The sequence below is a fragment of the Perca fluviatilis genome, chromosome 10 (genome assembly GCF_010015445.1).
Source record: "Perca fluviatilis chromosome 10, GENO_Pfluv_1.0, whole genome shotgun sequence".
NCBI lineage: Eukaryota > Metazoa > Chordata > Actinopteri > Perciformes > Percidae > Perca > Perca fluviatilis.
In genome coordinates this window covers 16619451-16633245 of record NC_053121.1, presented here as the reverse complement: position 1 = coordinate 16633245, position 13795 = coordinate 16619451, and the positions used below count along the sequence as shown (strand labels likewise).

General features: G+C 40.9%; 1 protein-coding gene across 4 annotated transcripts in view; it reads left to right on the top strand.

Moving 5' to 3' along the window:
- gria3b (glutamate receptor, ionotropic, AMPA 3b) overlaps positions 1-13795 on the top strand; it is an 86198-nt gene that overhangs the window by 41610 nt on the left and 30793 nt on the right. The window lies entirely within an intron of this gene.

Sequence of the window (13795 nt, the reverse complement as noted above, 5' to 3'; positions counted from 1 at the left end):
CCACTATTTGCAGATCAACTTTCTAAGGTGATACTATGTCAATGTTTTCCCCACAAGAGGCCAAAAAAATCAGTCCATGCGTGTTTACATTTTTGTCATGTGAGTGAGTGGAAGTCCAATTCTAAACTGCTGGAGTGGCCCTTTAATTTGTGGAATCGTTGAATCTATGATCTCTTGCACGTTTTTTTACCGCTGGCTTGTTTTTTTATGTGAGTTTTTACAAGTAGCTGATATCTAATTTGGTTGAGTTTGTGTAACCTCATTAAGGCTTAACAGTGTGTTAAAATGAATGTGAGACACAGGCAGTAATCATGCCTGTTTGAGGACCTCAGTTTGGTGTTGTTTGGTTGCTAAGTATGAGGCTGGTGTGTTGAAGCTGCCTGAGAGCCTGAGGTTGAGAGGTCCGAACGTGAGCAGCCATTTGAAGAGACCACTGGATGATGCATCCCTTTTAATCCTCTTTTAACAACCCCAAACCTCCTTTCCTCTATCACGTCCATTGCCTGGGGAGGAAATGAAAGGTCCACCAGTCGTTGTAGTAGGGGAAACACAATTACCATGAATGGATGAGTGGCTATTATGCCATGCATCTACTCTGTTCGGCTGGCCCGCTCCACCCTGCACTCCTCTGCCTGCTGCTGCCTGCTTATAAGGCAATCAGCTCCCGAATTGGATTCTGCTGGTTAACATTCATTTAGATGTTGGCTTCACTCTGCCTCACAATATCCCCTCAACAAATGTTAGTTTCACTTGTTTTTTTTATGAATCTAATTTGATCCCAGAGTCATAGTTTAAAGCAGAATGGCTTTTAGTTTGCTGTGTCTAATTTAATTCTTGTGCAGCAAATTTCCTCCTTTATTTAGGGACTATACTGAAATTTATTTCCTTTTTTGTGTTTAGAATATGCATCAGCTTTTAAGAAAAGCTTTAATATTCATTACAAATCACATGTGAGGCACATTTATGGTTGCATCTTTAATTGCCCCCCCCCCTCTTGCAAACAATAATAAGCACACAGAGCAATAATCTGTTTTCCTGTTTCTGTCTTTTTTCCCCATTAATGAATTATTTCTTTTTCTTCTAGAGGGAGCTCTTTCCCTTCCTCCAGCTCCAACTATCACCATCATACATGTTTCTGTCCAAACTTTGTTTTAGTGCAAGGGAAAGGGGAAAATAAAGCTTTTACAACAGCTAACCTTCAAAGCAGCAGTGTGCTCAATTTTGCCCCTTTTCAGTGACAACCTCAGCGTGGAATTTTTTTTTTAAAGTTGTTGGAGCTAATTGAAATAATCTGGCAAGCGCTGCCAATATGGATGAGTCACAGGCATTCAGGGAAGCTGCTGGACTTCACTCTCCAGCCACCCCCTATCGGGCCATACCATTATAGATTGAAACAGGGATGGACTGTCTCCCATGAGGGCAATCACACCAACAATGGCACCCACTGTCAGCTATGTGGAAAGCCGCTGCTTCTCCCTGCTGCTGCAGTTCTGTTAACTGATGATTGATGGATAGAGTTTCATCTCTGGGCAGGATTGAGAGTTTGAGCAGAACCTGTGTGCCAAGGCCGGTGTCTGTGTGTCGCAATGTCAACCTGTCGCTTCAATCCGCCAAGGTCACACTGCTGTTGAGAGAGGATTATGAGGCAGGACAGATTCAGCCAGCTGATTGCTGGGGGAAATGGGAATCAGATCAGTGGCTTAGTTTTATGATTTCATTTGGAGTAATCCCACACAGAATGTCTTTATACCAGGCAATAAAGTTCATGGAGTGTAGAGCTATCTTGAATAGGCAAGAGTCGAGCTTCCACAATTTGGTACAATTGCGCACAAAGAAAACCCTCCTTGCTGCTTCTCATTAGCACCACCTTTGATCTAGGCTGCTAATGCTTTGGTCCTGCTGGGCCTTTGTTGCTCTACTACAGTAGTTCACTGCACCGTTAGAGTTTTTCATAAATATTTCAAGGAACATTCAGCGGTAGTATATTTACTCAAGTACAATTTGCTTTTTACTCACCAACAGTTATTGACTGTGACTAAAGGCAGGGCTCCCGCAACTGTTCTGAATTCTACTTTCAACTGTCCTGGACTTAACAACCAACGTCCCTAAATTGAAGTCCTTGTTTTGATATGAGTTAAATTAAGCACATTTTAATTAGCTAAGTAGGCCAATTTTCATAATTTAGGCGTGCTTTGAAGTGGGTGGGGCTCAGCTGTCACGTCCATCGATGCAACATTTGAATTCAAAGCTGTTTGCTTATTTCGCCCTATCTGTCAATTAAATGTGACCAAACCACACCCACACCATCCTGATGAAGCAGATTCTTTTCAATATTGATAACTATTAATAAATAATTACTTTAACTTTGATTGTTTGTTATATATTCATGAATCTAATGATGTAGATAAAAACTTTTAATCGAAAACAATTTCACTAACTAAGTTTTCAGGGGCTTTAAGAAGCTAAAAGCAGCAAATATTTAGCATTTTTGTTTAGTTTAAAGACTGGAAATTGCTGCCTTTTTTGTCGACCCACTTAATTGACTAATTGTCTCAGCTCTAATTACAACCTGTCCTTAGGTGTGGGGCAGCAATTCCTTCAAATCATCATACACACACAAAAACACTGGATGTTCCTCCTTGTAAGTCGTAAGCACACTCATCTGAATGTCAATTTTATTAGCTTCATTTATGACTTGACATGATGTAAAAACACGGTAAGGAAAGTATTTGCATACTGCTGCATCAGGCACAGTTTGGTTTGCTTGTGTAAGACCAGAGTGAGTCTCCCAACATATTTGTTTTGGGATACTGAGGAGAATGCTACACCCGGGCTATTATCATGTTATGCTGTAACAACCACTCAGGATTTATCGCCCATAGGGCCTTTCCATCAATACACTGCACTGCAGATAAATTAACCCAATGGCAACCCTTCCTTTACGACAAAAACGGGAGAGCCTCTGCCAGCTCTGCTCGCTGAATCATATCCAACGATGGATGTGTTTCATTGAACCATCTAGGTTTATGATATGAGATGCTGAGAAAACTGTGTGTGGCAGTATAGAGAACTAGAACTATGACTGAATATAAGATAATCATCTTTGTATTACTAGCACTTGTTGTAATGATGATTTTCCAGAGTGAGTATATGCATGCCAGTCTTTCGAGTGCCTGCATGTGTGTTTGACTGTACATATGCTCATGCCTAATCTGATCCATCTATGAGATTGCACATATATAGCATCAGATCTGCCTTCATGCTTCTTCCTGGGCTTCTTCCCTCCAGGGATTTCAGTGCTGGAGTCTGCTCAGAGGCAACAACCTGCTCATCACTAGTGTAAAGAGAGGCATGCGGGGGAAAAAGGGAAAAAGAATGGCGTCTGGGACAGGCCCAGGGCACGCCAGCTGTTCAAAGACAGGCAGGCAGTGAGCGCTCTGCCAGCCACAAAGCTGCATTTTCATGCAGGAATAAAAACGCACAATAAGTGAAAAGAATTGACAGAAAGAGAAAAAAAGAGAGGTACATCTGGGGATTTGTTAGGACAACATTCTGCCGCCTGTAGAGGCATGAAGGGTGGCCACATTCCCACTGCATGGAGAATTGGAGATCCTCCATATCCCTCTTTCTGCTCTTGAATGAAGAACTGGGAGAAAATTTGTTTGTGAAAATGTGAAATCTTTGCATTATATCGAATTCAAGAAAGGGGAAGAAATCTGGGAGGTAAGAAGTTGTGGAAGAGGAGAATGGATGATTGATTGGCAGCAGCTGATAATAAAAAATGTGATGCTTAAAGGTGCTGTAGGTAGGATTGCGAAGATCCAGGACCCAAAAATTTGAACATCGACAACTTCTCAGTCCCTCCCCCCCTTTCCGCTAAAGCCCAAAACGGTCTCCTAAGCCCCTCCCCACACAAGGGAGAATGAATGTGTGTGCATGAGCAGTGATTGAGATGCAGTTAGACAACCCCCCGGCCCTTATTGGTGCATCTGAACAAGGAGACTGAATTTTTTTTTTTAATTACCTGCTTCATGTAGTTCTACTTGAACATAGGGTCAGTTTCAGCAAATATGACAGAAAGTTAGTTTTATAAGTCTACTGCACCTTTAATCAGTGTAGTGGATGACGGGAGCAATACCAACGTTCTATCAAGCAGGAGATGACATTTGTATCCTCATGTAACATATTGGCAAACACACATGCAACTACAGGTACAAACTGAAATTAAATCTGAATATACTGTAAGTACTCTGGCACTCTCTAAAGTTACAACACAAAATATGCCACATAAAACCTTCACAGGCATTAAAACCTCATAGATGCCGTTGACTCGGTTTTCTGGTAACACTTCCTAGCATGTCTCTTAATTTGTTCTAAGAAAAATAGAGGAGAGAGGCAAGAAAGTGAGCTAATGTCGCCACTCATATGACGGGTGCTCCTGATGTCAACATCAGCTTATTGTCCCCAGGCTACTGAGAGGAGGGGCTTACGTGGATACGTAGTGCTTTCAAATCCCTGGCACCAACCTTGGCTGTTGAGGGCCATTTACTTCCTGCGATTATAGAATTAAATGGGATTAAAATGTTATCGTTAAACAGAACGTGACCTGCAGACTCCACAACTGGAAGAGAGGCTAAGGGCGTTATGCTGTGACTCTGACGATTCACACGTGTAGTTATAACTGTATCAAGAACACAATCCCCTAATAATACAGTCTGTAAAGCAGAGACATCATTTTTTCCTTTTCTTATCAAGAAAAATGACCCTGATCATTTTCAGTGAAAACAGGGCAGGACATCTTGCTGTTTTGGAGCCAAGGATTTCTTCCTCCCAAGGTATCAAGTCTTACATTGTTCTGGTATAGCAGAGCAATGATAGATCTATCCTCTGAATATGAGTCAGGTGTCTCTAAAATGTTCTGCATTTGGGGGGAGGCCAACACTATATGCCCCTGCTATCTTCAGGGGCATATATCCCCACTGCCAAGAAAAGCTTCTCAGCCTCAGCCATTACTGGCTGCTAATTAGAGAGTGCTCCACCAAGAGCACTTCTACCAAGAGTCTTGAAGTGAAACCGGGGACTGCAGAAGAGGGAAGTCCTTTTGTATCAAAGCATATAGCTCAGATGCCCCATCATGTGTAAAGTGGAACACTTTGGTATCTCTGCAGCCACTAAATTATATGTAACAGTATCTGCAGCCTGTTATTAACTATTGTGAATAATGCAAATATGAATTAAAACATTATTTAGGCTGTGAGCCAGAAACATAAAATGTGCTGTTACTACAACCTCAGCCCTGCGTTCAGTTATCCCCGAAAGAAAATCAAGGCTGAATCAATGCTGTTAGCGGGCTTTTCATTTTTTAAGCTGTATCAACATTTATTTTGTGAGTTACAACAAAGATGGTTTATAACTCACTGACAGCTAAACTTTATATATTTCCCCCCTCCGTTTAAAAAAACAATTCTGTCCACAAGACTTTTCTTTTACAAACTATCTCTGTCCACACTATAATGCACAAACGACAAACACTGGCCGGGCCAGTAGGTGGGGATGAAGGCTACATAAACGATACATCAAACAACAGAGAATAAAATTCTGATTGTGTAGTGAGCTTTTTCTTTTTTTTTTGCTGGATTTAACAAATCAGACAATAATAGCTTACTATTTCTCTATTTGTTCATATTTGATAGCTATTTATTTAACATCTTTCCTTACAGGTTGTCTCATTGGAACTATAACTCGTGTCGGGTTGCGCGAGTTGTAGTTCCAGTTAGACAACCTGTAGGGCTAAAGCCCCGTTTACACGAAGGGAAGACCCAGATATTTTCCTGCGGTTTGGCCTCTCATTTACACGAAAACGCCGTTTTCATCACAGAAAACAATTATTTCTAAAAACTCCGGCCAAAGTGGAGATTTTTTAAATCTTCGTTTGCACGTTTGCATGTAAACTGAGACAAACGGAGGTTTAGGCAGCCGAGAGACAGAAAGAGGACGTGATTGGTTGCTGTTGTTTCTATTGTCGGGATTCTGATTGGCTAACGTGGGCTTGAGCTTCTCGTTACACTGCCACCTACAGGTCTGGCGTGCTCTTGACTGCATTGATGGCATATATACACGGGTACATATAAACGAACACTTTTCTGAAAACCGAGAGGTTGAAATGTCCGTTTATGAAAATAGCCGGCCACGTGTAAACGTAGCATAAAAGTTACATAGTGTTGCTAATATGATCTGTGCACTGCATTCTTAGGCTGATTATTACAAACAACTAATGCGATTTAGTAATGAATATGGTTTTTAACAAAACATGAAAGAATAAGTAGGCCTACTGACCACTAAAATGCTTAATTAAAACTAAATCTGGGGACACAGAGTGTTTATTGTTGAAAATACTCTTGATGAAGGTCCAGAGGGACCGAAATGTTAGTTTTCTTTAATAAATTGTAAAACTATAGCAAGAGCAGAGTGCAGATTTTCCTTTTTTCAGAGTTGGTTAATTGCAAAAAATAATCAACCAATTATTAGAAAGAGCCATCATACACAGCCCTAATGGTAATAGCATTCCGTATCAGTTTGGTTTGGAGTCTGGTCTTTGAGTTTTTTTAGCTCAGTAAGAGGCTAAAAGTAATTGCATCATTTTCATGCAGGGATAATCTTTTATGTGCCTCAGTAAATGGTGTGATATTTACAAACTCTGGGGAACCTATCATTTTGAGTCTGCTTGTTCCTGTGTTGTGGCAAACTCTGCAGTGAAAAAGGTCAAACTTGGGGGAGGGGAACGGTCTGGCGTTTATTGAGAATGTATAGCTGTAGTTTTACATTCAGGGCTCTCTGTCTGGCGGGGCAGAGGCACGCACAGTCTGGATGAGGGTGAAGCCAAGGTCATCCTGGTTGTCTGTCCCCATCAGGATTTAAAGAAAACTCCAGTCTGTAAAATACGCGCTCCCCCTTCAGCAGAAGAACAAAAGGTGATGGAGCCAGTTAGTGGATCGATGTGCAAGAGGGTATACTCTAAGAAAAAGAGGAATGGCATTATTGCAGGGGTAGTGCACTAAACACATTTCTTCTCGTCAGTGTCACTGGGAAACAGAATAATTGGTTAGTAGCCTTGTTTTTGCGCATGTGTGACCTATGTGAAATGTCTTGTGTATCACTCGGAGCCGGTCAGGTTGGTAACAGTCAGTTTAATCAGTCTCTGCCTGCATTTACAATGGAAGAAAACTGTGTGTGAATGCTCATCTCAAAGGACCACAGCTAGCATGCTCTGTCTGGAAAGACGGCACACGTAGGTGCTAGTTAGCATACAGAAAATATTTTTCAAGTGGTAAAACATGAATAAAACGGCTGGTAACTAAATACAACCATTGCCAAATTAACTTCAGACAGTTATTATATCTGACCAAACAAACTGGGTCAACTTTTAAGTACTTTTGAAGTAGTTAACACTATATTGTCCACAAGCATCACAGACATGTTATTGTAAATCCTCCATTGCTGTGAGGAATTTCCCATAATGCTGCGCTACAACTACTCGAAGCAGGTACAAATTTTAACAGTAGATGGCTTATTTAATTTAGTAGAATTTAACCTATTTAACCCATTCAACTATGTTACACATGTAGCCTACTGTGCTAGCCAAGCAGGCTACATCCACATCTCCTGATGAGTCCCCACTGCCCCGCAAAATAACATCGCTGTTCAGGAATGCCAATAAAGAAATAGCTGACCTTAGGGAAGATGTTCGTCGGTTGTCTGAGGAATTAAAGACTAAAGACGCCCTGCTAACTGCCTGCTACTCTCTCGGCGGCTCTCCAGGATACAGCGCCCTGAGATCGGTCCGCCTGCCCGCGTCCGTCCTCCTGCTTGACGCCGAGCCACCGTTCATCCTGGACAGACCCGGGGTCTCTCCGCTGCGTCGCCAGCTCACAAGCTGTCATCACAGGCGAAAACTTCTGCCTCGCGACGAAAGCTTCTCAAAGACGCTGTGATCAGGTGCTCTGGTGGCCTCCGCTGCTTGGACCGCAAAAATTAGTCTATGCCTCAACGTCAATCTTCCCCACTGAGTAGGCAATCTCCCTCTCCTTCTTCTCGTCCATGTTCCCCTGAGTCCGGCACTGAATGTTTTCTCAACAATACCGACCATCAAAACACAATAACTCCTCGTTTCTCTTTTTTCCCCCTACCACTATTATTAAACTTGTGGACCTGATACCCTCACTCCCGACCTCCATCAAACGTATTGTGGTCCATTGCAGAATTAATGATACTCGCTTTCATGAATGTGAACTTAGAAAACGGGATTTTAACCTTCTTATCAATGCGTTGAAAAGCACTGGAAAGTGTGTTTTTATTTCTGGTCCACTTCCGGCTGTTGGTCGCGGAGCGGGACGTTTTAGCCAACTCCTCAGCCTTAGCACTTGGCTTCAGTCTGCCTGCAGGCTCCACAAAATAGGTTTTATTGACAATTTTAATTTGTTTTGGGAACGCCGTTCTCTTTTTAGCAGAGATGGAATTCACCCCAATAAACGGGGCAGCCAAATGCTCTGTGTAATCTTCAGCACGGGCTCCAGACTCAGATGTGACTGACTGTTAACATCTTGTGCACACATGCACAAGCACATGCCCCAGTCACACCCCTCGGTACACGATCTGTGCTGACTGCACGATCCGATATGCGCATAAATACGTAGTAGAAAACGTGACGGTTTCCCTACACTATTTGTAGTAACATTTAACGGTCAAACTGGCAGCATATTTTTGTACTAAATAAACACCGGAGCGACCACCACCGGACAAATCATTAATATTTTTGTTTTTGACACTTTAAAAGACCCTCAAAATAAAACCTGCAAATAACCGTTAAAATATATAACAGCTGTTACATCAGTTCTACTTGTGCTCATTTAAAATACAATCAATCAATACTTGTCTTTATTGTTATTACTTTAAAGTCTTAATTTAGCTGTAGCCTGCTTTTCCCAGTGTTTAGTTTGAGTTAACGTTATTTTAGACTGAATCAAGCTGTCAGCTAGTGGTTAGCCAAATTAGCTGTTGCTAAACTAACGTTAGCTTCCCGGTGGAGGCTAACGGCAGACCGCTATAACTACGACCGGAAGCGTGGAACAGATCGTGCAGTGTCCTAAATCCTCATAAAACAGGATTATCATCTGCGCATGCGCGAAAATCTTGCGCTTGTCGGATTGTGCAGGCAGCACAGATTGCGTACCCACACCCATCTTCTTCTACAGCATACGTTACGCTTGAGAGCTCCCCCTGCAGGCCCAACCTTGTCAGTTACCTACTCTCCCTTGTCACCTTCTATAAACACCCACCTCATGAGCTGCTCCGATCATCACAGAGCTTGTCTAATGTTAGAGCATGACTCAATTAAGAACAAACCTTACACATCCTTAGTCCAACAGGGCAATCAATTTTTATACCCCCACCTCCATTATCATTCCCAAAAGAATTACAAACATCCGAGGACATTATAATTCCCTCGAAGCACTGGCAGACACAAGTGGTTTTCTTGCTACAGATTTATTTGAAGCTTCTTCTCCAAATCCACCGTGAAAACTAAACACACAGTATAATGAGAAAATAAAGACCACATTAGCTTAATATGAACATACAATGACATGCACAGCATGTAAAATAACGTTCACCAAAGTAAAATACAGACACAAAACAACATACCTCGTTGGCTGCATGCTATACACAAGGGAATAGAGGTTTCCTTAGATCGCTGACATCCGCTATAACAACCTTAAAACTTTAATCGGAGCATTAAATTGTCCGTGCTTCGCTTGCTGTTAGCTTGCCAACTCTCTCACTCACGAGCGTCCCAAGAGGCCTTGCGCGGAGACTTCAAAATAAAAGCACTTTACTCTTACCAAATAAAATCACTAAATAATACTAAATGCAATTTATATAATTCTAAATTATGACATTGGTTGAAAACAAATTATGCATTATAATAATGTAATTGCAACAATTACAGACATCATCACGCCCTTGGCCGCAGACGAGGAGTCAACTATGGTAATCTCCGTTGCCTTGACTGTTCAAATGATCGAATAAGATCAGCGCAGGCTGCAGATAAAATCCCTATCAAATTTGCATTGTTGAATGACCATCACTTTTGAACAAAACATTCATTTTAAATGACTTCTTTCTATCACATGATCTAGACTTTTTATTTGTCACGGAAACTTGGCTGCATGTTGGTGATCTAAGCCCTTTCACTGATTTCTCCCCTGGTGATTGTGACTTTTTTAGTTCTCCCAGATCCAATGGCAGGGGTTGGGGTTTAGCGACAATCTTCAAAAATCGCTATAAATGCCGTCAATTGCCAGTTGATAAGTAGACTAGTTTTGAGGTGCAAGCATTTAAGGTTGATTTGTCCTGCCCACTGATTTGTGCACTGGTGTATAGACCCTACAATAATGACTTTCTCAGTGAATTTTAGGAGTTTCTATCCTTGATTGTGCCCAACTCGGATAAGATTTTAATCCTTGGTGATTTTAATATCCATGTCTGTTGTCCATCAAAGCCTTTAGTTAGCCAGTTTCTACAACTTGTGGACTCATTCAATCTGACTCAGTCTTTAACTGGTCCCACACACAAACATGGTCATACACTGGATCTTGTTTTATCATTAGGTTTTCCTGTTTTAAATATTGAGCTGGATGTTGCTAGTCTATCTGACCATAAACTTGTGGTTTTTAATGAATGAAACATACCTAAACGCCCTTGCAGATCACTACATCCGAGCACTGAACCCATCCACTGCTAGGCAATTTTCTGATGCTTTCATAGCTTGTCCTTTTGCTAGCCCTAAAGAGATAACCTCCGCCTCTCGGTCTACAGATGAGCTAGTTACTTGGTTTAATACCACTGTCACAGATGTTCTTGATATTGTTGCCCCTTTTAAACTGAAGCGACGCAAAGTCAAAGCCCAACCTTGGCTTAACAGTAAGACTTGTGCCCTTAGACAAAAGTGTAGAAAAGCAGCGAGGAAATGGAAAAAAGATAAACTGCAAGTGTCCTATGAGATACTGAGAGTTCACCAGGTATCCTACCAACGCCTTGTCAAAGCATCTAAAGCAAAGCATTTTTCTGATAGCATAGCTAAAAATGCACATAGCCCTAAAATGTTGTTTAGTGCAATAAATACTGCACTAAATCATGCTATTGCACTCCCTATTTGATACTATTGTTCCCAGCCTCTTGTCTGTCATAAATAGCTCTCTTATGAATAGCACAGTCCCATCTAGCTTTAAACATGCTGTGGTTCAGCCTCTAATTAACCCGAACCTTTTCTATTGAAATTGGAAATATCTCCTCCTCTTCGGCAGCGATTACATGCGGTGTACCTCAAGGTTTGATCTTAGGGCCAATTTTATTCTCTTTGTACATGCTCCCATTGGGCTCCATTCTTCACAAACATAACATATCTTATCACTATTATACTGATGACACACAGCTGTACCTGCCTCTAAAAACAGGTGATACCAACTCTTTAAAGTCCCTTTTTCTCTGCCTGAAAGACATTAAGTGCTGGATGGCTAATAGCTTTCTCCAACTTAATGAGAGTAAGACGGAAGTCATGTTGTTTGGCCCCCCAAATTCAGTTGACAAACTTTTGAAAAATTTGGGGACTTTAGCCTCAAGTGTGTGCCCTTTTGCCAGAAATCTAGGTTTCATCTTTGACCCAGCATTAAAATTTGACAAACAAATTAGTTCTGTTGTCAAATGTAGCTTTTTTCATCTCAGGACTATTGCTAAACTAAAATCCTTCCTCTGTCGTAAGGACTTGGAGATTGTTGTTCATATTCTTATTTCGTCTCGTATTGACTACTGCAATTCCTTGTATTCTGGGATTTGCCAATCATCTTTATCACGCCTGCAGCTTGTCCAGAATGTGGCTGCTAGATTGTTGACTGGTACCAGAAGGAGGGATCATATCTCCCCGATATTGGCTTCTCCTCACTGGTTACCGGTCGCCTCGATTTTAAGGTAATGTTACTTGTTTTTAAGGCATTACATGGATTGGCCCCTTTATATATTGCTAATCTTCTTACCCTGCATCACTCCTCCAGGAACTTTGTAACTCACAAACGATCATGCCTTCTTTGTTGTGGCCCCAAGACTCTGGAACAAACTTCCCATTCATATTAGGTCCTCCTCTACTGCCGAGATCTTTAAGTCTCATCTTAAAACACATTTTTATTCTTTGGCATATGATTTAGTTTAGGGACATTTGTATAGAAGTGTGTTGTTTGTATGATGTTCGTTGTGTCTATATTTTTATTGTCTTCCTTTGTTTTTATAACATAGTATAGCATTGTACAGCACTTTGTTCAGCCTAGGTTGGTTTTAATTGTGCTCAATAAATGCATTGACTTGACTTGACTTGACTCTAAAGACGACGAACAGCAACAGAAATTAATTCAAGGCGATTGGGAGGCAAAAAATAGAGGCTGATGACAATCCAAGGTGTGGAGTATGTGCAGAGTCTATGCTATCTATTTTAAGCTGAAGATGATTAGCAAAACCAAAGAAGAAAAGTTAGTGAATAGATTAACATGTTATTACGTTTTATTTCTTCATAATTGATAGCTATTTATTTAACATCTTTCTGGTACCCAAGTTGCATTAGTGAAACCAAAATGTGACTCATGTGTGGACTACGATATGTGTTTCTAGATACAGATGAATAAGAAAAAATTGTTGACTTTAAGTTTAATAGCCAAGTAATTAAAATATTCATCAGTGGCACAGTTAAAGCTTTAGTGCATAACTTTTTTGTATTAATGAATGTCTATTACATTCAAGCCATTGCCAAATGAGTTGCTACAAAGCTAATAAAGACTATTAGCTCCACAAAACTCTCTCTGTATATCTCAGTACGGCTATGCTCAGAAGATTGTGTCATCCGGTGACTTTCCTGCGCAGAAACTCGAGTGAAGATAATTACCTCTTCTGAAGGTCCATCATGTTTTTTTAATCCTCCGTGTCCTCCTTGGCTACTAGCAACTGCCTAAACCGGCACAAAGACAGAAGGTGCAGGGAAACAGCTAGCTTAGCTCTGTCCAAAGTGAAACAAAATAAAAAAACACATACCAACGCCTCATGTAAACCCTAAACCCTAAACCCTCATGTGTTTACTCCATGCTAAACTAAGCTAATTTAGTCAGAATTTCAGCTACATGTACATGTCTTATCACGTCTTATCAATTGCAATCTGGCAGTCGGACTACATTGCATGTCTGCTTCAATGAATATACTGTATTCATACATATTTAAGTATAAATTAATGTCTTACAAAGAAAAATATCCTTTAACCTTATTAAACCACCTTAGTTGGTAGTTGTATTTTTGAACTATGAACAGAACTAGCTGTTCCCCCCTGTTTCCAGTCTGTATTCTAGGCTAAGCTAATCAGGTCTGGACTCCAGTTCCTGTAGACATGAGATTAGCAGTGTTCACAAGTGAGCTAGAATTTATTTTCTTATCTGAGTAAATATTCTTTCCAAAAAATAGTGTGTTATTGCTCAAATAATATTGGATTCAAAAGAAAATACAAGAGAATCATATATTATCAACACCATTAAAAGATTGCTATCACCATTTGCAGTATGGTAGGGATTTAGGAAAAGGGCAATCAGCAGTGCATCACAACAAGTTACAATGAAATCAGTCCGTCTCAACTGGAAACTGGTCTTGCCGTCTGCCCTAATTAAAGGCTGGGGGGAGAGGTTGGCGTGATCTGGCCGGAGAGTCTGTGTAT